The sequence below is a fragment of the Triticum dicoccoides genome, chromosome 3B (assembly GCF_002162155.2).
Source record: "Triticum dicoccoides isolate Atlit2015 ecotype Zavitan chromosome 3B, WEW_v2.0, whole genome shotgun sequence".
NCBI lineage: Eukaryota > Viridiplantae > Streptophyta > Magnoliopsida > Poales > Poaceae > Triticum > Triticum dicoccoides.
In genome coordinates, this window is record NC_041385.1 from 774,328,238 (window position 1) to 774,354,695 (window position 26,458).

General features: G+C 40.1%; 1 pseudogene; it reads left to right on the forward strand.

The window, feature by feature from the left end:
• Positions 1 to 262: 262 nt before the first annotated feature.
• LOC119279980 overlaps positions 263 to 26,458 on the forward strand; it is a 27,786-nt pseudogene continuing 1,590 nt past the window's right edge.

Below are 26,458 nucleotides of genomic sequence, written 5' to 3' on the forward strand. Positions count from 1 at the left end.
TCACACTTGCACATCCATTGAACCCAGGATGCTTCTTTGCCTCCATATGAGGAGTTCATAAATGGATTAAACACGCAACAAAGGATGTACATCCAGTTGATAGGACTGGGTGGACTTCTCAAGAAACCTAGCATCAAAATTAGACGTGTACTGTCTACTGTGCATGGCCATCGCTAATTCATATGATGCAGAGCAGGATGCCTTTATCATCAACGGGAGACCATGTAGGATCACACTCGAAGATGTAGCGCATATAACAGGCATGCCCTGCCATGGGAAGAAGCACGTCCCTTCAAATCTTGATGATAATATGGAGTTGTGGAAGAAGCTGAAAGACCGTAATGACACCAAAATAACTTTGGAACGATTGCTAGCGAAGATGAAAGGCGACATCACACCAAATTTTGTCAGGACATTTGTCTTGTACACCATAGGCAAATATGTACGCCGAACAAAAGAGGAGTATGTGGATAACAAATATATTGGGATTGTTAGAAACATTGAGACGACAAAGGGCACAAAACTTGGACAGCTAACGCTTGACTATCTTATGGATAGCGTGAAGAATTTTGTAAATGGTGAGGCAATTCTGGAGGGGAATCTACCACTACTACAGGTAATTCGTAGTAGTACAATTATCAGTTACCTAACATACATTACATAATGTATGAGAATATTTGTAAACTTCTTTTGTTGTCATGGAGACATGGTACTATGAGAAGTTCAGAGTGCACCAATTGGACTCTAGCATCTCGTATGAATCAAGGTTAAGGCCGCTGATCCAGAACTGGAGCGAAGAGAAGGCAAAAAAGGTTGACAATATAATCCAGAATAATTACTTGGGAGTTGGAGGTAAAATGTCAGCACATTGCCTGGATTATGTAACATGTATATTTCCTAAATCATACTAATGACACTAAACTGCAGTATGTTGAGGACCTGATGAGGCCTTTCATTCCATTACGAGATGGTACGCTAGCCAAACCAAAGACTGGCGCTCAGGTAAATGAGTTACATTAGGCACAAATATATATTGTAACATTCCAACTAGTATGAAGTTATATGATTCTAACTGTTTCAAAGTCTCAGATTAAGGTACTCGTCGGACGTGTATTGGCTGATTTGCAAGAAGTTTCCTCCCTCGTGCGGGAGGCCGGTGCAGAACAAGTCGATAGGATGTGCACCCTTGAAAAGAAAATGGATGAGTGCCTTAGGCGTACCAGTAGAAATGGCAAGCTCATAGAGGACCTCATCAAAGAATTGGACGTAAGCCTAGAATTATGAGATTAGTATATATAATTGGAAATTTACGTGTACAAGGTTTTTTTAAATTAGTTTACTATGAAAACACCCCAGACTAACATGTACTTTTTAAAGAAAAAACGCGATGAAATATTTCCAAGAGTGGAGGACATACATCTTTTTGTCCTCGGGGCACCTTCACACCCAATGGAGGCCTCTGTTGAGAATGCTGAGCAGGCTTCTGCCCAGGGGAAACAAAATGATGTCACGGAGGTCGCTGCTAAGCACCATTGTAAGCAGGGAATACAAAATGATGACATGGAGCCCCCAATTAAGAACCTTGATGAAGATTTTGACGTAAGCATGTTAACTTAATTATGAAACAATCATTGTCGTTTCAGAAATAACTTGTGATCTTCCACGTACAGGATGAAACTTTAGAAAGAGCTGAAATAAAAATCAAACAGGATCTCAGTGGTATTCATAAGCTTTTGAAAGAGGTGGATGATATCCAGGGTGCTCTAGATAAGCAAATGCATTCCAAAGCCACCACAAGCCTTGAAGATTTCCAGGTGATGCACATTTTACCTATAATTGAGCAAGAATCTGCTAAAGGTTAACACGCGGTTTATTTCGTATGAAAGAATCCGTTCAACAGACGGAGTAAGCATCACTCTGTGAAGGCTACGGGATCGCGAGAGCCTGAAGAGCCCCGTGCCTTCACAGATGATGACAGCCATGATGAATCCTTTTGAAAGCAGCAAGAAGTAAGTGTGGTTGAATCGATACCACCAAATCATGGGGGCGAAAAGAAAAGTGTGGTATTGCAATTATTTAAGAATGACGAGTATGCTTCGTACGATACTGAGAAGAAAAACAAGGAAAAAGAAGACTCCATCAGTGTCTACAAATGATTCCGAGGACACGAACAATAAAAAGAGGAAAATCGGCTCTAGCAACTTAAAAAAGAGGTCAAAAGTTCCTTAAACCCAGAGAAACCAGCTAGATGTGGTTAGACACGATTTCGTTGCGTCACTGATCAACACTACAAATCATGAAAAACAAATGGTCTTAGTTGATGGCATTGCCGTGCTATCGAATCATTTGCAATGCATCACCCAAAAAGATGGATCTGAAGATGGCGTATGGTTGGGTGACGAAGTAAGATATTTCACAAATTAGTTTACGAAGTTTCATTTTTGTACAATACAATGAACTTGATTATTTTTGTAGGTGGTTGATGATGCGATCCAACTCATGCGTCATGATGAACCAATTGACACAAGGGATGGCCAACTGGTTTACATTGAGAGGGTGGCCGGCGTTGCTAAGCTCGAAAGAGATGGTAGGATAGAGGAGTTCTACGAGGACGCTTTGGCAGGCATTCCTGGAACAACACAAGGCACCAACTACCTGAAACATGATATGGTATTTTAACCTGACGTAGAACAGATTTTTTTGATAACTATACACGTTGATCTAATTATCTGTGCACTTCAGGTTTTCCTACCTACGAACAGGCAAAACGCCCACTGGTTACTTGTGGTCGTAAACCCCAGAAGGAAGGAGATTCAGGTTCTTGATTCACTTTTTCACTGTATGGTACCCAAAAAAGTAAATAACATGGTGAGAATTTCAACATATTTAATTATAACAAAGGATTTAACATCGTATGTAAGTATTAGTCGTAGGCAACTTCTCATCCCATTGGGCTTGCAGGTATGTGGGATGGAAGCACATCTGAGAGCAGCGAGGCGAGTCAATTGGATAGAAAGAAATGCATGGGAACACATTAACGTGACGTAATGGCTAGTACGGAACATTAATGTGCCAAAAGCCGATGAGATGCCAGTCAAAAATATTAGCTTTTGTTTTTGTTTGAGATTGTTAATATCTGAAATGCTGATCTAACAACATAAAATGTTGCAGTTCTTGTTGTGCACTATACATGCTGAAGAACATCGAATTATTTACGGGAGTAAAACTGAGGATGCAATAATATGAAGTACGTAGAGTAACACCTAAAATTATGTCATTTTCTGAAACTTATGGAACGATACTAACATATCCTTGCATGCAGGCCTACATTGAGAAATTCAGAAAAGAGCTACTTGTTGTCCTTGTCTATTCACCCTACAACAAAATGAAATACAGGAATAGGTTCAAGCAGTACCATGCTAGGCTATCGGATGCAGCTGCGATTGAAGACGATGAAGATGCAAGCAATTAGTCCAGCAGTGTGGTTCATTCTTACATGTGGAGTGTACACTTGGACATAAAGCGATAGAGTAGGGTGTGGTTTGGTTTTAGTCCCGTGTTCTTAGTCCATTGCGCATGAGTCAAGTAGTAAAACATCAATAATATTGGTTACAATATTTTGCTTGAAATAAATTTGGTCTCTACGGGATCTCGTAGAAATCTATATTTGCTTGTTACTACCATCTGATAGTAACAGTGCCTGGGCAAGGTTCGGACCAATTACAGTGGACGGGCAACCCGAGAATAATAATGGATTATGATATGTCTATTTTCATACGAGAGAAAAAGGTACGAGCATGAGCATAGCCTCACAACAGAAGAAAAAATAATGCATGATTCAACACGCAATCCAAGCTATTCCAGAAAACAGCACAGTCAATGTCTCGTAGGCAGGCCGCAAAGACAATAAAATAGAGCATAGGATAACAAGAGTAAAGCACGTACCATATGGGGGGCCTCTGCAGGTGCTGCAACGCCGAATTGAAGGGATCACCTTCAGGAGCATAGTGGTGTGGCCTGTTGGGTAACGTAGTAATTTCAAAAAAATTCCTATGCACACGCAAGATCATGGTGATGGCATAGCAACGAGAGGGGAGAGTGTTGCTACGTACCCTCGTAGACCGAAAGTGGAAGCGTTATCACAACGCGGTTGATGTAGTCGTACGTCTTCACGATCCGACCGATCCAAGTACCGAACATACGGCACCTCCGAGTTCAGCACACGTTCAGCTCGATGACGATCCCCGGGCTCCGATCCAGCAAAGCTTCGGGGATGAGTTCCGTCAGCACGATGGCGTGGTGACGATGATGATGCTCTACCGGCGCAGGGCTTCGCCTAAACTCCGCGACGATATGACCGAGGTGGAATATGGTGGAGAGGGGCACCGCACATGGCTAAGGAACGATCCGTAGATCAACTTGTGTGTCATGGGGTGCCCCCGTGCCCCCGTATATAAAGGAGAGAGGGGGAGGTGCGGCCGGCCTAGCAGGGGGCGCGCCAAGGGGAGTCCTCCCACCGGGAGTAGGACTCCCTCCTTCCTTGTTGGAGTAGGAGAAGTGGAAAGAGGGGGAGAGGGAAAAGGAAAAGGGGGCTGCCCCCCTTGTCCAATTCGGACCAGAGGGGGGGCGCAGGCCTCTTTCCTTTTGGCCTCTCTCCTCTATTCTCGTATAGCCCAATAAGGCCCATATACTCCCCGGCGAATTCCCGTAACTCTCCGGTACTCCGAAAAATACCCAAATCACTCGGAACCTTTCCGAACTCCGAATATAGTCGTCCAATATATCGATCTTTACGTCTCGACCATTTCGAGACCCCTCGTCATGTCCCTGATCTCATCCGGGACTCCGAACTCCTTCCGTACATCAAAACTCATAAACTCATAATATAACTGTCATCGTAACGTTAAGCGTGCGAACCCTACGGGTTCGAGAACTATGTAGACATGACCTAGAACTATTCTCGGTCAATAACCAATAGCAGAACCTGGATGCCCATATTGGTTCCTACATATTCTACGAAGATCTTTATCGGTCAAACCGCATAACAACATACGTTGTTCCCTTTGTCATCAGTATGTTACTTGCCCGAGATTTGATCGTCGGTATCCAATACCTAGTTCAATCTCGTTACCGGCAAGTCTCTTTACTCGTTACGTAATGCATCATCCTGTAACCAACTCATTGGTCACATTGCTTGCAAGGCTTATAATGATGTGCAATACCGAGAGGGCCCAGAGATACCTCTCCGACAATCAGAGTGACAAAACCTCATCTCGAAATACGCCAACTCAACATGTACCTTCGGAGACACCTGTAGTACTCCTTTATAATCACCCAGTTACGTTGTGACGTTTGGTAGTAACCAAAGTGTTCCTCCGGTAAACGGGAGTTGCATAATTCTCATAGTTACAAGAACATGTATAAGTCATGAAGAAAGCAATAGCAACATACTAAACGATCAAGTGCTAGGCTAACGGAATGGGTCATGTCAATCACATCATTCTCCTAATGATGTGATCCCATTAATCAAATGACAACTCTTTTGTCCATGGCTAGGAAACATAACCATCTTTGATAAACGAGCTAGTCAAGTAGAGGCATACTAGTGACACTATGTTTGTCTATGTATTCACACATGTATTATGTTTCCGGTTAATACAATTCTAGCATGAATAATAAACATTTATCATGAAATAAGGAAATAAATAATAACTTTATTATTGCCTCTAGGGCATATTTCCTTCAGTCTCCCACTTGCACTAGAGTCAATAATCTAGTTCATATCGCTATGTGATTTAACACCAATATTCACATCTGCATGTGATTAATACCCATAGTTCACATCATCATGTGATCAACACCCAAAGGGTTTACTAGAGTCAATAATCTAGTTCACATTGCTATGTGATTAACACCCAAAAGAGTACTAAGGTATGATCATGTTTTGCTCGTGAGAGAAGCTTAGTCAACGGGTCTGCCATATTAAGAGCCGTATGTATTTCGCAAATATTCTATGTCCACAATGCTCTGCTCGGAGCTACTCTAGCTAATTGCTCCCACTTTCAATATGTATCCAGATTGAGACTTAGAGTCATCTGGATTGGTGTAAAAGCTTGCATCGTTGTAACTTTTACGACGGGCTCTTTTATCACCTCCATAATCGAGAAACATCTCCTAAGGATATTCTTGACCCATGTCCAGTGATCTACTTATTAGATCAAAATTGTATTCCTTTGCCAAACACAGAGCAAGGTATACAATAGGTCTGGTTCACAGCATAGCATACTTTATAGAACCTATGACTGAGGCATAGGGAATGACTTTTCATTCTCTTTCTATTTTCTGCAATGGTCGGGTCTTGAGTCTTACTCATCTTCACACCTTGTTACACAGGCAAGAACTCCTTTCTTAGACTGTTCCATTTTGAACTATTTCAAAAATTTATCAAGGTATGTACTCATTGAAAAATCTTATCAAGCGTCTTGATCTATCTATATAGATCTTGATGCTCAATGTGTAAGCAGCTTCACCGAGGTCTTGCATTCAAAAACTCTTATTCAAGTATCCTTTCATGCTATCCAGAATTTCCATATCATTTCCAATTAACAATATGTCATCCACATATAATATTAGAAATGCTACAGAGCTCCCACTCATTTCTTGTAAATACAGGCTTCTTCAAAAGTCTGTATAAAACCATATGCTTTGATCAACTCATCAAAGCATATATATTCCAAGTCCGAGATGCTTGCACCAGTCCATAGATGGATCGCTAGAGCTTGCACAATTTGTTAGCACCTTTAGGATTGACAAAACCTTCTGGTTGCATCATATACAACTCTTCTTTAATAAATCCATTAAGGAATGCAATTTTGACATCCATTTGCCAGATTTCATAAAATGTGGCAATTGCTAACATGATTCAGGCAGACTTAAGCTTCGATACGAGTGAGAAAATCTCATTGTATTCAACACCTTGAACTTGTTGAAAACATTTCGCAACAAGTCGAGCTTAGTAGATAGTAACACTACTATCAATGTCCGTCTTCCTCTTGAAGATCCATTTATTTAACATGGCTTTCTGATCATCGAGCAAGTCAATCAAAGTCCATACTTTGTTCTCATACATGGATCATATCTCAGATTTTATGGCCTCAAGCCATTTCGTGGAATCTGGGCTCATCATCGCTTCCTCATAGTTTGTAGGTTCATCATGGTCTAGTAACATGACTTCCAGAACAGGATTACCATATCACTCTGGTGCGGATCTTACTCTGGAAGACCTACGAGGTTCTGTAGTAACTTAATCTGAAGTTTCATGATCATCATCATTAACTTCCTCACTAATTGGTGTAGTAGTCACAGGAACAGATTTATGTGATGAACTACTTTCTAATAAGGGAGCAGGTACAGTTACCTCATCAAGTTCTACTTTCCTCCCACTCACTTCTTTCGAGAGAAACTCCTTCTCTAGAAAGGATCCATCTTAGCAACGAATAATTTGCCTTTGGATCTATGATAGAAGGTGTACCCAATAGTTACCTTTGGGTATTCTATGAAGACGCACTTCTCCGATTTGGGTTCGAGCTTATCAGGTGAAAACTTTTTCACATAAGCATCACAACTCCAAACTCTAAGAAACGACAGCTTAGGTTTACTGTTAAACCATAGTTCATACGGTGTCGTCTCAATGGATTTAGATGGTGCCCTATTAAACGTGAATGCTGCTGTCTCTAATGTATAACCCCAAAACGATAATGGTAAATCAGTAAGAGACATCATAGATTGCACTATATCCAATAAAGTACTGTTATGACGTTCGGACACACCATTAAGCTATGATGTTCCAGGTGGCATGAGTTTGTGAAACTATTCCACATCGTTTTAATTAAAGACCAAACTCGTAACTCAAATATTCGTCTCCGTGATCAGATCGCAGAAACATTATTTTCTTGTTACGATGATTTTTCTACTTCACTCTGAAATTCTTTGAACCTTTCAATTATTTCATACTTATGTTTCATCAAGTAGATATACCTATATCTGCTCAAATCATCTTGTGAAGGTTAGAAAATAACGATACTTGCCACGAGCATCAACACTCATTGGATCGCATACATCGGTATGTATTATTTCCAATAAGTCAGTAGCTCATTCCATTGTTCCGGAGAACGGAGTTTTAGTCATCTTGCCCAAAAGGCACGGTTCGCAAGAATCAAATGATTCATAACCAAGTGATTCTGAAAATCCATCTTTATGGAGTTTCTTCATGCGCTTTACACCGATATGACCCAAACGGCAGTGCCACAAATAAGTTGCACTATCATTATTAACTTTGCATCTTTTAGTTTCAATATTATGAATATGTGTATCACTATGATCGAGATCCAATGAACCATTTTCATTGGGTGTGTAACCATATAAGGTTTTATTCATGTAAACAGAACAGCAGTTTATTCTCTTACTTAAATGAATAACCGTATTGCAATAAACACGATCAAATCATATTCATGCTCAACGCAAACACCAAATAACATTTATTTAGGTTCAACACTAATCCCGAAAGTATAGGGAGTGTGCGATGATGATCATATCAATCTTGAAACTACTTTCAACACACATCGTCACTTCACCCTTAACTAGTTTCTGTTTATTCTGCAAATCCCGTTTCGAGTTACTACTCTTAGCAACTGAACTAGTATCAAATACTGAGGGGTTGCTATAAACACTAGTAAAGTACACATCAATAACATGTATATCAAATATACTTATGTTCACTTTGCCATCCTTCTTATCCGCCAATCACTTGGGGTAGTTCCGCTTCCAGTGACCAATCCCTTTGAAGTAGAAGCACTTAGTCTCAGGCTTAGGACCAGACTTGGGCTTCTTCACTTGACCAGCAACTTGCTAGCCGTTCTTCTTGAAGTTCTCCTTCTTCCATTTGCCCTTTTCTTGAAACTAGTGGTCTTGTCTACCATCAACACTTGATGTTTTTCTTGATTTCTACCTTCATTGATTTTAGCACACGAAGAGCTTGAGAATCGTTTCCGTTATCCCTTGCATATTATAGTTCATCACGAAGTTCTACTAACTTGGTGATGGTGACTAGAGAATTCTGTCAATCACTATTTTATCTGGAAGATTAACTCCCACTTGATTCAAGCGATTGTAGTACCAGACAATCTGAGCACATGCTCACTAGTTGAGCGATTCTCCTCCATCTTTTAGCTATAGAACTTGTTGGAGATTTTATATCTCTCAACTCGGGTATTTGCTTGAAATATTAACTTCAACTCCTGGAACATCTCATATGGTCCATGACGTTCAAAACGTCTTTGAAGTCCCGATTCTAAGCCATTAAGCATGGTGCACTAAACTATCAAGTAGTCATCATATTGAGCTAGCCAAACATTCATAACGTCTGCATCTGCTCCTGCAATAGGTTTGTCACCTAGCGGTGCATCAAGGACATAATTCTTCTGCGCAGCAATGAGGATAAACCTCAGATCACGGATCCAATCCGCATAATTGCTACTAACATTTTTCAACACAATTTTCTCTAGGAACATATCAAAATAAACATATGAAAGCAACAACGCAAGCTATTGATCTACAACATAATTTGCAAAATACTACCAGGACTAAGTTCATGATAAATTTAAGTTCAATTAATCATATTATTTAAGAACTCCCACTTAGACAGACATCTCTCTAGTCATCTAAGTTATCACGTGATCCAAATCAACTAAACCATAACCAATCATCACGTGAGATGGAGTAGTTTTCAATGGTGAACATCTCTATGTTGATCATATCTACTATATGATTCACGCTCGACCTTTCGGTCTCCGTGTTCCGAGGCCATATCTGCATATGCTAGGCTCGTCAAGTTTAACCTGAGTATTCCGCGAGTGCAAAACCGTCTTGCACCCGTTGTAGTTGGACGTAGAGCTTATCACACCCGATCATCACGTGGTGTCTCGGCACGACGAACTTTGGCAACGGTGCATACTCAGGGAGAACACTTCTTGATAATTTTAGTGAGAGATCATCTTAAAATGCTACCGTCAATCAAAGCAAGATAAGATGCATAAAGGCTAAACATCACATGCAATCAATATAAGTGATATGATATGGCCATCATCATCTTGTGCTTGTGATCTCCATCTCCGAAGCACCATCGTGATCACCATCGTCACCGGCGCGACACCTTGATCTCCATCGTAGCATCGTTGTCGTTATGCCATCTATTGCTTCTACGACTATCGCTACCGCTTAGTGATAAAGTAAAGCAATTACAGGGCGTTTGCATTTCATACAATAAAACGACAACCATATGGCTCCTGCCAGTTGCCGATAACTTCGGTTACAAAACATGATCATCTCATACAATAAAATATAGCATCACGTCTTGACCATATCACATCACAACATGCCCTGCAAAAACAAGTTAGACGTCCTCTACTTTGTTGTTGTAAATTTTACGTGGCTGCTACGGGCTTTAGCAAGAACCGTTCTTACCTACGCATAAAAACTACAACGATAGTTCGTCAAGTTGGTGCTGTTTTAACCTTTGCAAGGACCGGGCGTAGCCACACTCAATTCAGCTAAAGTGAGAGAGACAGACACCCGCCAGCCACCTTTAAGCACGAGTGCTCGCAACGGTGAAACCAGTCTCGCGTAAGCGTACGCGTAATGTCGGTCCGGGCCGCTTCATCTCACAATACCGCCGAACCAAAGTATGACATGCTGGTAAGCAGTATGAGTTGTATCACCCACAACTCACTTGTGTTCTACTCGTGCATATGACATCTACGCATAAAACCAGGCTCGGATGCCACTGTTGGGTAATGTAGTAATTTCAAAAAAATTCCTGCGCACACGCAAGATCATGGTGATGGCATAGCAACGAGAGGGAAGAGTGTTGTCTACGTACCCTCGTAGACCAAAAGCGGAAGCGTTATCACAACGCGGTTGATGTAGTCGTACGTCTTCACGATCCGACCGATCCAAATACCGAACGTACGACACCTCCGAGTTCAGCACACATTCAGCTCGATGACGATCCCCGGGCTCCGATCCAGCAAAGCTTCGGGGATGAGTTCCGTCAGCACGACGGCGTGGTGACGATGATGATGCTCTACCGGCCCAGGGCTTCGCCTAAACTCCGCGACGATATGACCGAGGTGGAATATGGTGGAGAGGAGCACCGCACACGGCTAAGGAACGATCCGTAGATCAACTTGTGTGTCATGGGGTGCCCCCCTGCCCCCGTATATAAAGGAGGGAGGGGGAGGTGCGGCCGGCCTAGGAGGGGGCGCGCCAAGGGGAGTCCTACTCCCACCGGGAGTAGGACTCCCTCCTTCCTTGTTGGAGTAGGAGAAGTGGAAAGAGGGGGAGAGGGAAAAGGAAAAGGGGGCTGCCCCCCTTGTCCAATTCGGACCAGAGGGGGGGCGCAGGCCTCTTTCCTTTTGGCCTCTCTCCTCTATTCCCGTATAGCCCAATAAGGCCCATATACTCCCCGGCGAATTCCCGTAACTCTCTGGTACTGCGAAAAATACCCGAATCACTCGGAACCTTTCCGAACTCCGAATATAGTCGTCCAATATATCGATCTTTACGTCTCGACCATTTCGAGACTCCTCGTCATGTCCCTGATCTCATCCAGGACTCCGAACTCCTTCGGTACATCAAAACTCATAAACTCATAACATAACTGTCATCATAACGTTAAGCGTGCGGACCCTACGGGTTCGAGAACTATGTAGACATGACCTAGAACTATTCTCGGTCAATAACCAATAGCGGAACCTGGATGTCCATATTGGTTCCTACATATTCTACGAAGATCTTTATCGGTCAAACCGCATAACAACATACGTTGTTCCCTTTGTCATCGGTATGTTACTTGCCCGAGATTTGATCGTCGGTATCCAATACCTAGTTCAATCTCGTTACCGGCAAGTCTCTTTACTCGCTACGTAATGCATCATCCCGTAACCAACTCATTGGTCACATTGCTTGCAAGGCTTATAATGATGTGCATTACCGAGAGGGCCCAGAGATACCTCTCCGACAATCAGAGTGACAAAACCTCATCTCGAAATACGCCAACTCAACATGTACCTTCGGAGACACCTGTAGTACTCCTTTATAATCACCCAGTTACGTTGTGATGTTTGGTAGTAACCAAAGTGTTCCTCCGGTAAACGGGAGTTGCATAATTCTCATAGTTACAGGAACATGTATAAGTCATGAAGAAAGCAATAGCAACATACTAAACGATCAAGTGCTAGGCTAACGGAATGGGTCATGTCAATCACATCATTCTCCTAATGATGTGATCCCATTAATCAAATGACAACTCTTTTGTCCATGGCTAGGAAACATAACCATCTTTGATAAATGAGCTAGTCAAGTAGAGGCATACTAGTGACACTATGTTTGTCTATGTATTCACACATGTATCATGTTTCCGGTTAATACAATTCTAGCATGAATAATAAACATTTATCATGAAATAAGGAAATAAATAATAACTTTATTATTGCCTCTAGGGCATATTTCCTTCATGGCCATGGTACATCCATCCTGCCTCAGGGAATCATATAGCATGTTCTGTCATAGCCCTGCAAAATAGAGGAAAAATTAGTACTTGTACTAACCTTGTCAAGTGTGTGCATGTAACTAATGTTCGACATAACTAAACACAGAACAATGAAATGCAACATATGGAAGAATCGAATGCTCATTCCTTTCTCTCTGCTTTTTGCGAGGATCATTACTCTCCCTTTAACAAGGCTAAAACATCATAATAAGAATTAACACCAATCTTCTAAAAGTGGATATCCCCTGTGAATCTAATTTTTCTTATAAAGCACATGCCAAGTCTGTTGATCCCAGTCCAGCAATTGCACAAGAAGAAGTGAGCATCATAAATATTGAACAACATAAGCTATAAATTGTTTATAGTACATTCCAAAATTAATAGCTTATCATCTCAATTGATCTCCAAATCTCACCTATCAGCCAAATTGAAAGAATACATGTTGAATGAAATGTATAAGTGTATGAATGCAACGATTGAATGTTGGTAGATCTTGTAGTCGTGGCTGGACGAATGGGGCTGGCCGTTGAGGCCAGCGGCCGGCTTCATCTAGTCCCGCAGAACATGATCCATACCCAACCACCTTGCCATCGGACGAGATACAAGGCTAGATCAAAGTTGCAGCCATGGCGGAGAGGTGATGTAGAGGACGCAAACAACCAATTGGGGTGTGGGAAAGAGGTTGCCTATAACCTTGTGGCTATAGGCACCCACATGGAGGACTGGGAGGTGGGATGGCGCCGAATCTTCGACGGCGGCCGCCGTGGGGAGGGCAGTGTGCCTCCTCTCGTGTTCTTCGTTGAAAAGGTGATGCGAGATCGCGAGGGAATTGGGCTGGAGGGAGGGAGGGGCCGCGACGCGTGGCTAGATTATGCCGGCGAGGAGGGAGGGAGGGGCGGCGACGAGCGGCTAGATCCTGCCGGTGAGGATTAAAACCATAGCGACGGCGAGGAATAAATCCTAACGAACGGGATAAAACTCGAACCGAAAATAGCCCTGAAATTCGTACCGAGAATACCCTCGAAATATTTGGGAGGGAAAATCTGATCAGTTCAAAATATTTTTTCTCCCAAAAATGCCCCTCGGGGTCTGATATAGTACATGTGACATCAGGGTATTGCATAGGATCTGGACCGTCGAATTCGCTCCGACGGACGGTCCATATCGTTCGGATGCACTGTAAAAGGACTCAAAACATAATGAGTTCACATTTGCTCGCTTCCTCCCTTGCATGACGTGTGATGCTTGACAGCTATGCCTCGTCCTTATCCATCGGCTTGTCCTCTGAGATTTGAATTGCACACAAGAACTGATAACTGGTCTTCTATGCAACCGCACATGGAAACAGAGCACTGAGGCTTCACCTCATGTCCATTCTGTTATAAACCGAGGTGCCACACACTTAATTGTAATCCCATTCTAATCTCATTATCTAGGGTAGCGAGGGATCGATGAGCGTGCCATTGCCGCCAGATAGAAGAGGTTATTTGCCCCACAGTATTGGTCTGTTTATATAGTACATGTACATGTTCAGTTACAAGTCATTAGGAGGTGGATAATCAGGATAGGGGTCTCTAGATCTTCTACACTCTAGCACTAAGCTCTACTCCCTCCGTTCTCAAATATTTGTCTATCTTGAGATTTCAACAAGTGACTACATACGGAGCAAAATGAGTGAATCTATACTTTAAAATATGTCTATATACATCCGTATGTGGTAGTCCATTTGAAATCTATAAAAAGACAAATATTTAGGAACGGAGGGAGTAATTGCTAGACAGCAGTAACTCGTCACATTTGACACACCCCCTCAAGATTGAGATTGCGACCACATCAGTCTAGCATCAGCTTCATGCACAGTTTGGTGAAGACATCTGCGGCCTAATCTGCTAATGCTATGAGTCGAACCTCTAGAGCTCCTAGTGCCACCTTCTCTCGGACAAAGTGGAACTCGACCTCGATATGTTTTGTCCATGAAATACTGGGTTCATTGTAAGATAGGTAGCTCCAGGGTTGTCACGCCATAGTACAGGAGGGTGCGGCTGTGATATGTGCAACTCATTGACTGTACCCAAGTAACTTTGGCACCCCCATTTGCGAATTCCTTGTACTCCGCCTCTATAGATGAGTGTGACACGGTTGGTTGTTTCCATGCGCTCGAGGAAATTAAGGTTGGTCCAAAGAAGGCCGCAAAGCCACCGGTTGAGCACCGATCATCGGCGCATCCAGCCCAATCCGCATGTGTGAAAACACTCAAAGGTGTAGATGTTGATCTCATATTGTCCTCTTGATATACCGGAGAATTCTTTTCACAGCTTCCCAATGGACCTCGGTTGGTTGTGCCAAGAACTGACAAACCTTGCTGAAGGCAAACAAAATGTCGGATCTGGTAAGCGTCAAGCATTGTAAACCACCTCCAGTAGTGCGATAGACAAAGGCATCCTCATCATTAAGAGCTTGTCCCACGTCCTGTGATAACTTCTATTGCACATTCATAGGGGTTGACACTTCCTTGCAATTTTCCATGTGTGTACGTCGAAGGTTAGTAGCATATTTCTTCTGAGTAAGACTCGCCCCCCCAGATTTGGAAGCCATTGAATGCCCAAGAAGTACTCCAGTGGCCCAAGGTCCTTCACCGGGAAGGACTGAGCTAGCTGACCGATAGACGTCGAACAACAGTTGGGCAGAAAATGGTGGCTACACTCCCTCCTTCATGTTGTCTTGTCATTTTGGAGCCTCTTTGACTCAAAGTATTTTCCTAGAAATTATGGATTGTTGAGGTATTATTAGGAATTTTTTCGTGCAAGGATTGTATCTTATGCACGTACTTCGTAAGAGAAATTCCATCGACTCAAAACTCTATTTTTTTTGCGGGGGGACTCAAACTCTATTGAAGACTCTTGAACATTAGGAAAAACTCTATTGAAGACTCCTTCGCTTTTCCTAATGTTCAAGCTTGAGGGAGTTGATAAGAACAAAACCTATCTTTTTTTATGAACACTTTTGCTTATAATTTTCCTTTTAATGTTGCTCCATTGGATGATAGTGTATCACTTTTTGGCGGAATTGCAAATTGGTCTTCGATATTGTGTAGATTAATTTTTTTCCAGCTATGCTTTTCTTGTGGGATAAAGCTGCTGCCTTGTGACCATGAGGTCACGGGTTCAAGTCCTGAAAACAGCCTCTTACAGAAATGTAGGAAAAGATTGCGTACTATAGACCCAAAGTGGTCGGACCCTTCCCCGACCCTGCGCAAGCGGGAGCTACATGCACCGGGCTGCCCTTTTTTTATGCTTTTCTTGTGGGATAACAAGAAACTAGTGGCGTAACACACGCATTTGCGCGGCTATATTATTATTTGCGCGGCTATATATATTGTTTACCATATATAAATATGTATTTTGGTGTTCAAATAAATATTTTGTATTATGAAGCTTATTTAATTGCATGTGAAGGAAACTGTTTGTTCATTAAACCAATGTGCCAGCATTTAAACGTCACACAGGAACATCTGATTCAGATATAAGCTTAATTATAATTATAATTCTACTGAGGGTGTAATTTCTCAGTTATTATATAATTTCTCTTCTATTATAAAGTTACACCATTATCTTATAAATACCACAATGGTGTGTGTGCGTATGTGTGCATGTGTGTGCATATGTGGATTAGAGCGCGGCGTTGGGCCAGTAGCCGACATTACTTGTGGTGTGGGTAGGTGGGCCCCACGCCACCACTATTAATTTGGAAACAAAAATTTAGTTTATTACTATTGTGCAGTATATTTCTTTTTAAATTTTATATATTATTACTATTATGCAGTCAACTTTATTTACTGTAATTTTTAGGTTTACTTAGGTTACTTTTTAAGCAATATTTTATTTAGTCCATTTCTTATTTAGGTTAATGTTTAATTTATATTTTATTTACTTTATATAGATTTATTTTGTATTTAGGTTTATTTTTAGCTTAGATATTATTAAGATTATTTTTTAATATTTTTTATTTATGTTTTATATATTTAAGTCGACCCGAATACATATATATATTACTAAGAAAACATAATACCAACCTAAAGGCTAAACAATAGATACTAATTGTTACTCGATCTAGCTAATTGCCTAAACAAAGTACTTCATCACTACAATGAATCACACAAGAAAATAGTTGTCATCGATCCAGGTGGGAGTACGAGCCTAATCATAACACAAGCCAAAAGTGCATATCGTACGTTCTTGAATTTTCTGATCCGGTCTCACATCTCGTTGTTATGGGGAACGTATCTGATGCACCAAGGCAATTGATGCTACCGGTCCCCGTTGCACATTCAAAAATGTTCAAAAAAATCCGACAAAAATTTAGTGTATCAATACAACATCAATGTATGTTGTCACAAAAAATCAAATCAAAATTCAAAACAATGGTCAAGATACAAAAATGACAAATTTGACGTCAATGTGCTAATGGGCCAAAACTGAAGCCCAACTTGTGTTATGTACTATTCAGTGTCAAATTTGTTATTTTTGTATCTCGAGCAATGTTTCAAATATCGATCTAAATTTTTGTGAGGAACATACATTCATGTTGTGTCAATGCACTAATTTTTTTCCGAATTTTTTTCAAACATTTTTGAATGTGCAAGGGGCGACCGGTGCACCGGTAGCACAAATTGTCCCGGTGCACCAGATATATCCCCCGTTGTTATGGGCTTGCATCTCATTTAGTTGTTGTGTCATAGGTTCATGCTAGCACTCGAGCAACTCACTTACGTATAGTTCTTTAGGAGATCAACACATATCCATGTGTGGCAAAAAGACTCCTTTCTGCACATGTGTATAGATCATGATGTGAGCAATGCGAGTTTGTATGCATGCCAATTTAATGACACAAAGGGAGATTTTCCGTCATGTACCAAAGCACGGCCAACACATATGAAGAACTCTCATTATGGATTCCATGGTGTGTATTCGGTTCTCTTATCAAGAGGGAATTGGCAGCCCCAAAGCAACATAGGTGGCCTTGTAGGATTCTGGGCCGCTTCGCCGCTAGTGGTGTAGGATTTGCCACGGAATCAAATGGACGTGCTGCTGCAGTGGGATTATTCGCCGGACATGGTTTGTTGCATAGGCCACGGGGACAAGCTCATCGCCAAGCCAAGAGTTCAGAGGGTAGCTCGGCCAACGCGGTGGAGCCCCAATATTTCGGTGCTCTTAGCCAAACGTGTGCTCGTGTGTGGGGTTCGCTCCAATTTTTGAAGCTCTGTATGGTCCATTACTGCCAGCTAGGAGTGGAAGACCAAAAACTAAGATGAGCTAGCTTGGGAGAAGTAAACGGGGTGAAGAGGAAAAGTGGAAAAATAATAGAGAGGTTGCAAACACTTATATGGGCATATATAAGTTACTAATGACGTGCCACATGTCCCACAGGCCACCACTAGTGACAGTACCAGTGGTGTGTCACATGTGTCACATGTCACCACTAACTTATGCCAGGTTAGGAAACTTGGTCACACATGCTGGTGGCATGTGAACATGCAAGCACAACACCAGTAACCTGTTAGTGGTGGCATACCAAATATGGCGTAGATTGAAAGTAGGGCGCCACCAATTAAGATTGTGTCTAACCATTTCTGCAATATTTGAAGAAGCTAATCGATGGAGCTTTCTTCGGATATCATTTCATGGAAGTGATCATCAAATAGTATTATCAATAGTTGGACAAAAATAGCATCATATGCTTCAGTGACAAAGCCGACTTCAGCTGCATGCATCAACCGAAAAACAGTCAGACAAACGGCTAATATGTCATGCACTACATGTATGCATATGTACGGGAGGGAGACATCTTTTCAAAGCAATCATACGGGGGGAAGACAATAGATCAAGTCTTAGAAGAAGATCACGGAGATGAGTTCATATGCATCCAACATATAAGATTGTAATCATGATAAACCAGCCTGCCATTCACGCCCATGGGAGGTTCAACGGTGGCGCGGCAAATTCGGAAGAGATATCCGATCGCTTAAAGCAATAGATCTGTCATGCTGACGTTTGCGCTGCTAGTATCGCATTGCAATAATACCAAAATGATGCTTATGCTATGAATAGGAGAGTGAAAATGACGGGGTCTTGAGTACTCATTTATTTTTCAATATGTGTTAACATTGTTCCAAACTTGCATGGCTATCTATCATCTTCACTACTTTGTTATAACAATTGTCGCTGTGTCTTAATTAACGTCATTCCAAACTTGTTTCCTAATTGTCTTACTTATTATGGTTCTTAAATTCATTGTTTCTATATTGACTTATAATTATGACGTGCAAACACCTACATTGATAATCATATTCTTTGCCATGTCAGCAGAATACGCTGCCACGTCTGTCGTGGTAGTGTAGTTCAGGTGCATGTGAACCAATTAGTGACATGTCGAACAGATACCACGCCACTGATGTGCATAATCACAAGAGGTGGTACCATGCCACCATTAACATTTATCAGTGGCACAACATTGGTGGTGTGGGAGTTGCACGCCACCAACGTGGTTTTGGCACATCACCAGTAGCATTTTTTGTACTAGTGTTTATAATCGGTAGTCACTGTTAGACAAGTTTGACTACATGCTTTCTAGAATTTCACCTTTTATAAACAGATATGGCATTAGTTTTATCTATTTTTCTTTAGATCTAGCAATGGTATCCCCCATTCTTGAGTTTAGCTGTTCTATGATATCGCTCACATGTGTTTATTGTGTCGTGTAGTGTGAGTACACATACCTAGACCACATTATTCTGACATAATAAACAACAATCAATCTTCAAAAATTATAATGCTACAACAACCTATAGAATTCCTAAGATTTATAATCCTACAAAGCAAACAATCTATAGAGATTTTTTCAACAATTATAGTCATACAATGTTCTTTTGAAAATTATTAAGTAATAATTCTTGTAGATCTATGTTAACGTTGAAGATAAACCTCGTTGTATTGATCATGCTGAATTGGAGTGTTGGTTGAAAAAATATTTGTGGGTCGATTGTACATGACCTTAGATCAGTATGTGCCATTAAAGTTTGGAACATGTCTCTATCGAGTGATCACCTATACTAAGTTGGTGGGTTGGTCATACATTATATCATGTTAGTACACCCTATCAATGGATTTGAACAATTTCACCTTCGTTCGTTTATTTCATGAAACCATAAGAAAGGAGCAAGTGAAGCATCTAGAAGTGATTGCTTTTTCGCACACACAAAAAAAATCTTTATGGGAAAGCCAACTGAAAGATTCGACTTGGACGTCGTAGAAAAGGTTATGTTGTTATCTACGTAGCGCTGCCCCATGACCCTTTCCCAAGGTACTAAGGATTTTGTTTTAGGGACAAACAACGGTGTTCCGGATCAATGCTTTTGTTGTGACATGCTAAGTTTTCTCCCCTATATATAGCCAGTACATTGATGGGTCTCACACGCCACACACATGTTTTGCCCTTCCTAAACTCATAAGGGAAAGGCGTGTGATTGAGTTCGTGCACGGCCTTATAAGAATTCGAAAATTAGATTACCAATTTGAGATAAATTTATATAGACCAAGCCTTTTAGTAGTTTCTAAAATAAACATCTTTGCAACATTACATATAAACACATAAAAAGATGCAACTCCCTACTATACATATCTCAATCCAGCTGCACTTAATTTAAATATGTAGCAATTCAAGTAAATAGATGATTTTTTTTACTTTGGCATGTTAGATGGATGATGGTTGTATGCTTTTGACCAAGTATTATGTAACCTTTTTCTTTGTTATCTTAGTCCTTAAAATCAAAGATTAATGACGTAGATATTTTAGGCTATGTGGCTCAACCTAATTGCTAGAAAAAAATCCGTATATTTAAAATCAAGCCCATTCATCCTTGGAAATGATAATAAAACACTATTAATAATAATAAATTATATATATAATATTACCTCCGCCTCAAATTAGCTGTTTTAGATTTGTCTACATATGAATGTATGTAACACTAAAACGTGTGGAGATACATCCGTATCTAGAACAATCTAAGACAATTAATTCGGGAGAGGAGTGGATAGGTAGCCAAAGTTAGAATTTTTTTACTACTTACTATTTTATATAGTTACCCCCATTTATCTTTGGAAATAAGAATAATACGTTATTAATAACATTATTAATAATAAATTATATATAAATTAATAGATATAGGTATTAATGGAAATAATAGTAGCATTGTTTTACATCTCCTAACCCCCGTCTATATATATGCCTCAAAATGGAGATGGCATACGTGTAACCCATCTAGTTTTGGTTGCAGGCGCGCAGGGAAATAGTCAGGATCCTCGTCATCGCTGCAGGGAAACACTGAGGTGCCTCTCCGTCGTCGAGCGAAGGGCAGTGCGTACGTCGGTTGAAGAATGGTGGTACGTCATCGTTCCACCCTCCTTTTTGTTTTTGTATGTATTTTTGGATTGATGCATCGAGTATAAGATCAATTAGACACGATGGAGTTTATTTGTTATTTTCTCTCTTGACATGATGGATAATTGCCTGCTGGCTCCGGCCAATTGTTCCTAGAATGCATGCTGAGTTGGGAGGATTGGCTTGTCCTAGTGATGTCTTCTTCCCTAATTAAAAAATCTTATTCATTACAGCTGCCATCACAACGTTATAACCTGGGCTCTCACTTGCTCATTTTAAGGAAAATCATGTGTTCTACGTCCCATTTCTACTTCCCTAATTAAAACCACTTATTATGTTTCCGCGTCACTTTTCTCAGTTTAAGGAAAATCATGTGTTCTACGTCCCATTTCCATGTGACCGCTCGAGTATCGCCTGCTCATGGGTGGTCTACCCCTCAAAATAGTGGGGAAGAGATAGTTCCTATTCGACGTTAAATATCATATTATTCCTATTATAACAATTTTCTGGCCAAGATACGACTCAAATATCACCACACCTAACAAAAAGGGACTTTTCATTGTTATGCGCTTCCGACGACCAAGTTCTGCAACATGCTCTTGTACTGCAGGTAGCTATGTGGCATGAGTTATGCCGCTACCAAGGGAAACTTTATAATACAGAATGTTAACTAGCTAGAACAACTCAAGATCAATCAAACATGACTTTATGGCCAGGGAACACTCGATTGTTGTCGTGCTGGGAAGGGACCTTTCATCTCCATAAACTCCGGACGACCAGGTTCCATAGGACGCTCATAAACCGCTTGTAGCTATGTGTTTTAAAGTACATCTCTACCAAGGGTAAAGTACTGATTTAGCAAGTTGCTATATAGACTCGCTCAAGACCAATCAAACGTTAAGTAGTATACATCTTTCTTCTCTTGCTAACAGTGAGTGTATGTCTTATTTTGTCAATGGCTCATGAAATTGATTAGAAAGTAGACTTCACATAATTAGTTCTCATGTATGGTCATCACCTTAGACACATCTCAGCAATGACACATGTATATGAACCTTTTTGAACCACAAAAGGTTTGGTTTCCATTTGGGTTGTAGATTGTATCTTGATTTTTTTGATTTCCTAAAAGAGTTTTGGTCTAACATTTTTTCTTGGAAGAAGACAGAAAATAAAAGAAAGAATAAAATATGAAAGAAAAACAACTCTTGAATGGAAATTGAAAAGAAATGTAGCCCCAGTTCCTTTGGAAATGGTAATATCTTTAGCGCAAGAAGAAGGGGCGACCCATATCATCTTGACTTGGTCCTGCTTCCCCTCTTTTTTGGGCATGAACCCTATCTTCTACCTTGTAATCTACATGAAATGGAGATTGCATCATGTATGCCCAAAATAAGGCTTACGGCTTTGTTATCATGCATGTTTCCATGTGAGGATGGTAAGATAGTGAAACATGGTGTAATTGTTTTTTTAGGGAGTGTGGCTTTTCTTGCTCGCACACAATAGAAAAATCATGGGAGGACAAAGTTATGTGTAGTAGGGTATTTGACACCCATGTTTTACTCGTTAAGTGTGGAAGTACGAATTTCTTTTCTCATGGTTTGCCTTCAATATTTATTGATGTGTGTTTAACTAATGTCACAGGGTTGGAGGAACGGTAATGATGACCGTGATAAGGGGAAAAGTATTGTTGAGCCTGAACCCTCATGGTCTCCGAACTTTAGGAACTTAGACGCTCCTGGCTCGTCCATGCTGGTATCTCATGTAGTAATTAACTGATTTTGTATTTAAATACAAGAGCTAGCCATGACTTGTTTTTATTAATATCGTAGTGTGATATCTGCATGGGAATACAGAAAAAAGGAAAGATATAATGTTTGTTATTGTTATGTCCAATTGTGTTTCTGAGTCAACTAAAATGGGCCCATGGTTGACTTAGTTGTAGTTACGATGATCTAATGGTTATGCTTTGTTGATTGAAGTAGGGTAATATATTAATGGCCTGATTTTTTGCTTTCATGTCTGATTTTCTAGCGTGGCTATCTTTTCTCCAGTTAACCTATCAAGTGGTTTTAGTACATAATAGATCTAAAGTGGTTGACTATGTGCTGCCCATGATGACACACTGGAACTCCTTTGAACAAACATGGGATGTAACACATCAATAGTCTTTAATAAGGAATAATGCGCTTTAGTTTATGTTATACTAATCCATCTATATCGTCCAGATTTCTTACTTATCTAGCACTTCGCCTCGTGCATTTGAGTTATATATTAATTTAGACTGCAGAGTGTATGTTTGGTTAGTAATCATACTCTAGGTGATAATAGGGAAACTTGGTTAACCTAGTCATCTTTTTGGAATTACCAACCTATCATGCCCTCCTATAAAATAGCCATGTTACGCATAATGTGTTCAACTAGATAGACAACTATCGTTCCTCTAGAAAGCTAGCACAGTTCATTTAATTAGGCATCCTTATAACTTCAAGCTATACTATTTCTAATTTTATTGGTGTATACTTTTACCACTTTCGCTTATTGTCTTGATGCGACAATGCCGAAGGGGATTTTTTCCAATAGAAAATATGGTCTTTTCTTCTTGATTTTTTGTGTTCTAAACTCTAAAATCGAATTGCCATACTGGTTTCACGCTAGAGATTCCAATTGCGATATCTTGCGATTCATGTAATAGTGCATGATAGAATTATTGTTCTTCTCTACTATTGCTTTGCTCATGGTTTGCTTTCAATATTGATTCATGTCTGCTTTACTAAGAGGTGCGATTGTGATGATCATGATAAGGGGAGAAGTGATGGTGAGGCTGAACCCTCATGGGCTCCGGAGTTGAGGAACTTAATGCTCCTTGCCCATCATTGCTGGTACGTCACGTAGTAATTGATTGTATATTTAAGTACAAGAGCTAGCCATGCATTGTTGTTATTAAGATCATAGTGTTATGTTTGTTTGTCCAACTATCTAAAGGGTTCTAATGGATGGGCTAATGGGGAAGCGTCATCTACTACCTTAATCGAGAGATATGTGGCAATGGGTTTTCAAACGGAAATGGTCGTGATGAGCATCAAGGAGTTTGGTAATACTGAAAGTAACCAATTTCATTTCATTTTTCTTCTTTGTGTTTGCATCGTTTGTCTAATCGAGGCTTTTGGTTTTGCTTTCAGGGTATAGTGATGAAAATGCATTACTTGAACTACGTTTGACATACAAGGTATGTGTCCATGGATGTTATTACTAACTTTATCCAATGATGCCCTTTCTACATCATAGCAAGGATCATATGTTAGGATTGGTGATGACAAATGCAGGCACTAGGTGATGAAGATGCATTGGGTAACTGCTCTACTTCTGGCTGTGCCCCCCTTAGAGTTGAACATGGTGATGATCTTGATTTTGAGAGCTCAGATGGTGATGACGATGCTGGTGATACACAGCCCAACTCCGGTGATTATGGTGATGAGGTAGATGATTCATTGTCTTTAGTTCAGTAGCTAAGAATTCTTTGACCATATGTATGATGATATGTGAATTATTTGCCATGCATACCTTGCGCACCCCTTTATGTATTGTTCGAGATTTGTTTGTTTTTCTCCTGCTTTTCGTCATAGTAGAGTTGCGTTGTTAAGTTTGAGCACCTGATTTTTTACATAAAATTCTCACCATGTTAAAGTTTTATCGTGTAAGAGTTAATATAGGATGTGAGGTTGACTACCGTTAGACCAATGCCTTCTTCAAAGTAATCAAACAGGCTGAGAAGGAGTAGAAACTGAGTATATTGTTGTGTTGCCTGCTTCTAGTTTTGATGAATTAGAAAATTTATTTCTGTTATAAACCAATCTTTTTTTTTCTTCAGTTCCTATGTAGTTAAATATTAGTCACAAGACATATGACTTGAGGAGTTATGATGCTACGAGAAACTCATACTGCAGGTGGTGTAAACAAGAGAAGTTATACACATGCCACATGACCTTTAACTTGAAGAAATCAAATTTTACACAAGAACTATGCCCTTTGATTTATTTTGTAGTGCAAGATACAGTGTAAAACCGGACTGAGCAGAGAAGAGTTCAGAAGAAGTATAAGCTAAACCTGAATGTTGAATACTAAATAAAGAAGCAGGAATATATATAGGTTGGCCTAAATAATTCTGTCGTAAAGTTGTGCTGTGATCCATCTCATCACTTTTCCGTAGAATCAAAGGAGGTTGGAAACTAGCATGTGGGTTAGGAAGAACAAGGTATTCTTCTTTTGACTTTCAGTTACACAAATTAAAGTAATACTGGAGAACATCACATATATACTGCACTAGTTGCATAAAAGTTCCCACCGAGACAAATCTGAAGATTAACATATACCTGTTAGCTGCGAAAAATGAGGGTGTCAATACCTAGATGTTCAGGGAGAAATGAATACATGAAGTCACTAATTTAGAAATCTCAGAATGTACTATATGAAATGACAGCGGAATTTCGTATTAGTTATGCAAATAAAATTTGTAAAAAGAATATTGTATGGTCCATCCTATTCATGGCGACATATATGTAACAAAAAGTATGGAAACTGTAGAGTGTTTGTTGTTTATTACACCTGCTTGGGAAAATAAGATATATCTTGATTGCTAGTAAGCGATGAACCTGAAATAGGATGGATGGGAACACCATCATATTCTGAAGACACATACATTTACCTCATCATCCATCGTTCTGTCTTTAACTTTCTATCATGAAAGCAGCATGGAGAGACCAGAGAACTGTGTTTCACCACTATTATGCATCCGGCAAATAGTGCCATTATGTGAAACAACAAAGTTAGACTATGCACCTTTAGTTTATTCCAGTCCAGAACTTCATATTGCTAGTGTAGGTAGTAGTTTCAAGCGTAAAATGATGTGCATTCGTGTTTATGCATATAGTAACTCTTTTATTAACATGACTTTCAATCAGCAGCTGAGAATAAGAAATTGAGTTCCTAAATTATTTCGTTAATTTATTCTGATCACTTTTTTTCTTGTTTCTTGGATAGTCTGTGATATATATTTCTTGATGGTTTATTAGTTTCAGGGCCCCCTTCTTTTCTATGGCCCCATATGTGTTTCTATGCAGTGGTATTTCCTTTTCAACGTTCACCTAGATGGCATTAAAAAGTCAGTAACATATAGAAAAAAATTTCTAACCTTAGTTTTTCTTATCCTTTTGTGCAGAATTTTATACAAAAGATGTCAGAGATGGACAAGAAGATCAACTCATTAGTAGATATCGGCTTTTCTGAAAACGAAGCAAATATGGCTATTACAAGATGTGGTATGACTCTTTTTTAAATTGTTGCCTTGATGTTCATTTTCCCATGGAAAAGGCGCCTAATGATATATATATATATATATATATATATATATATATATAT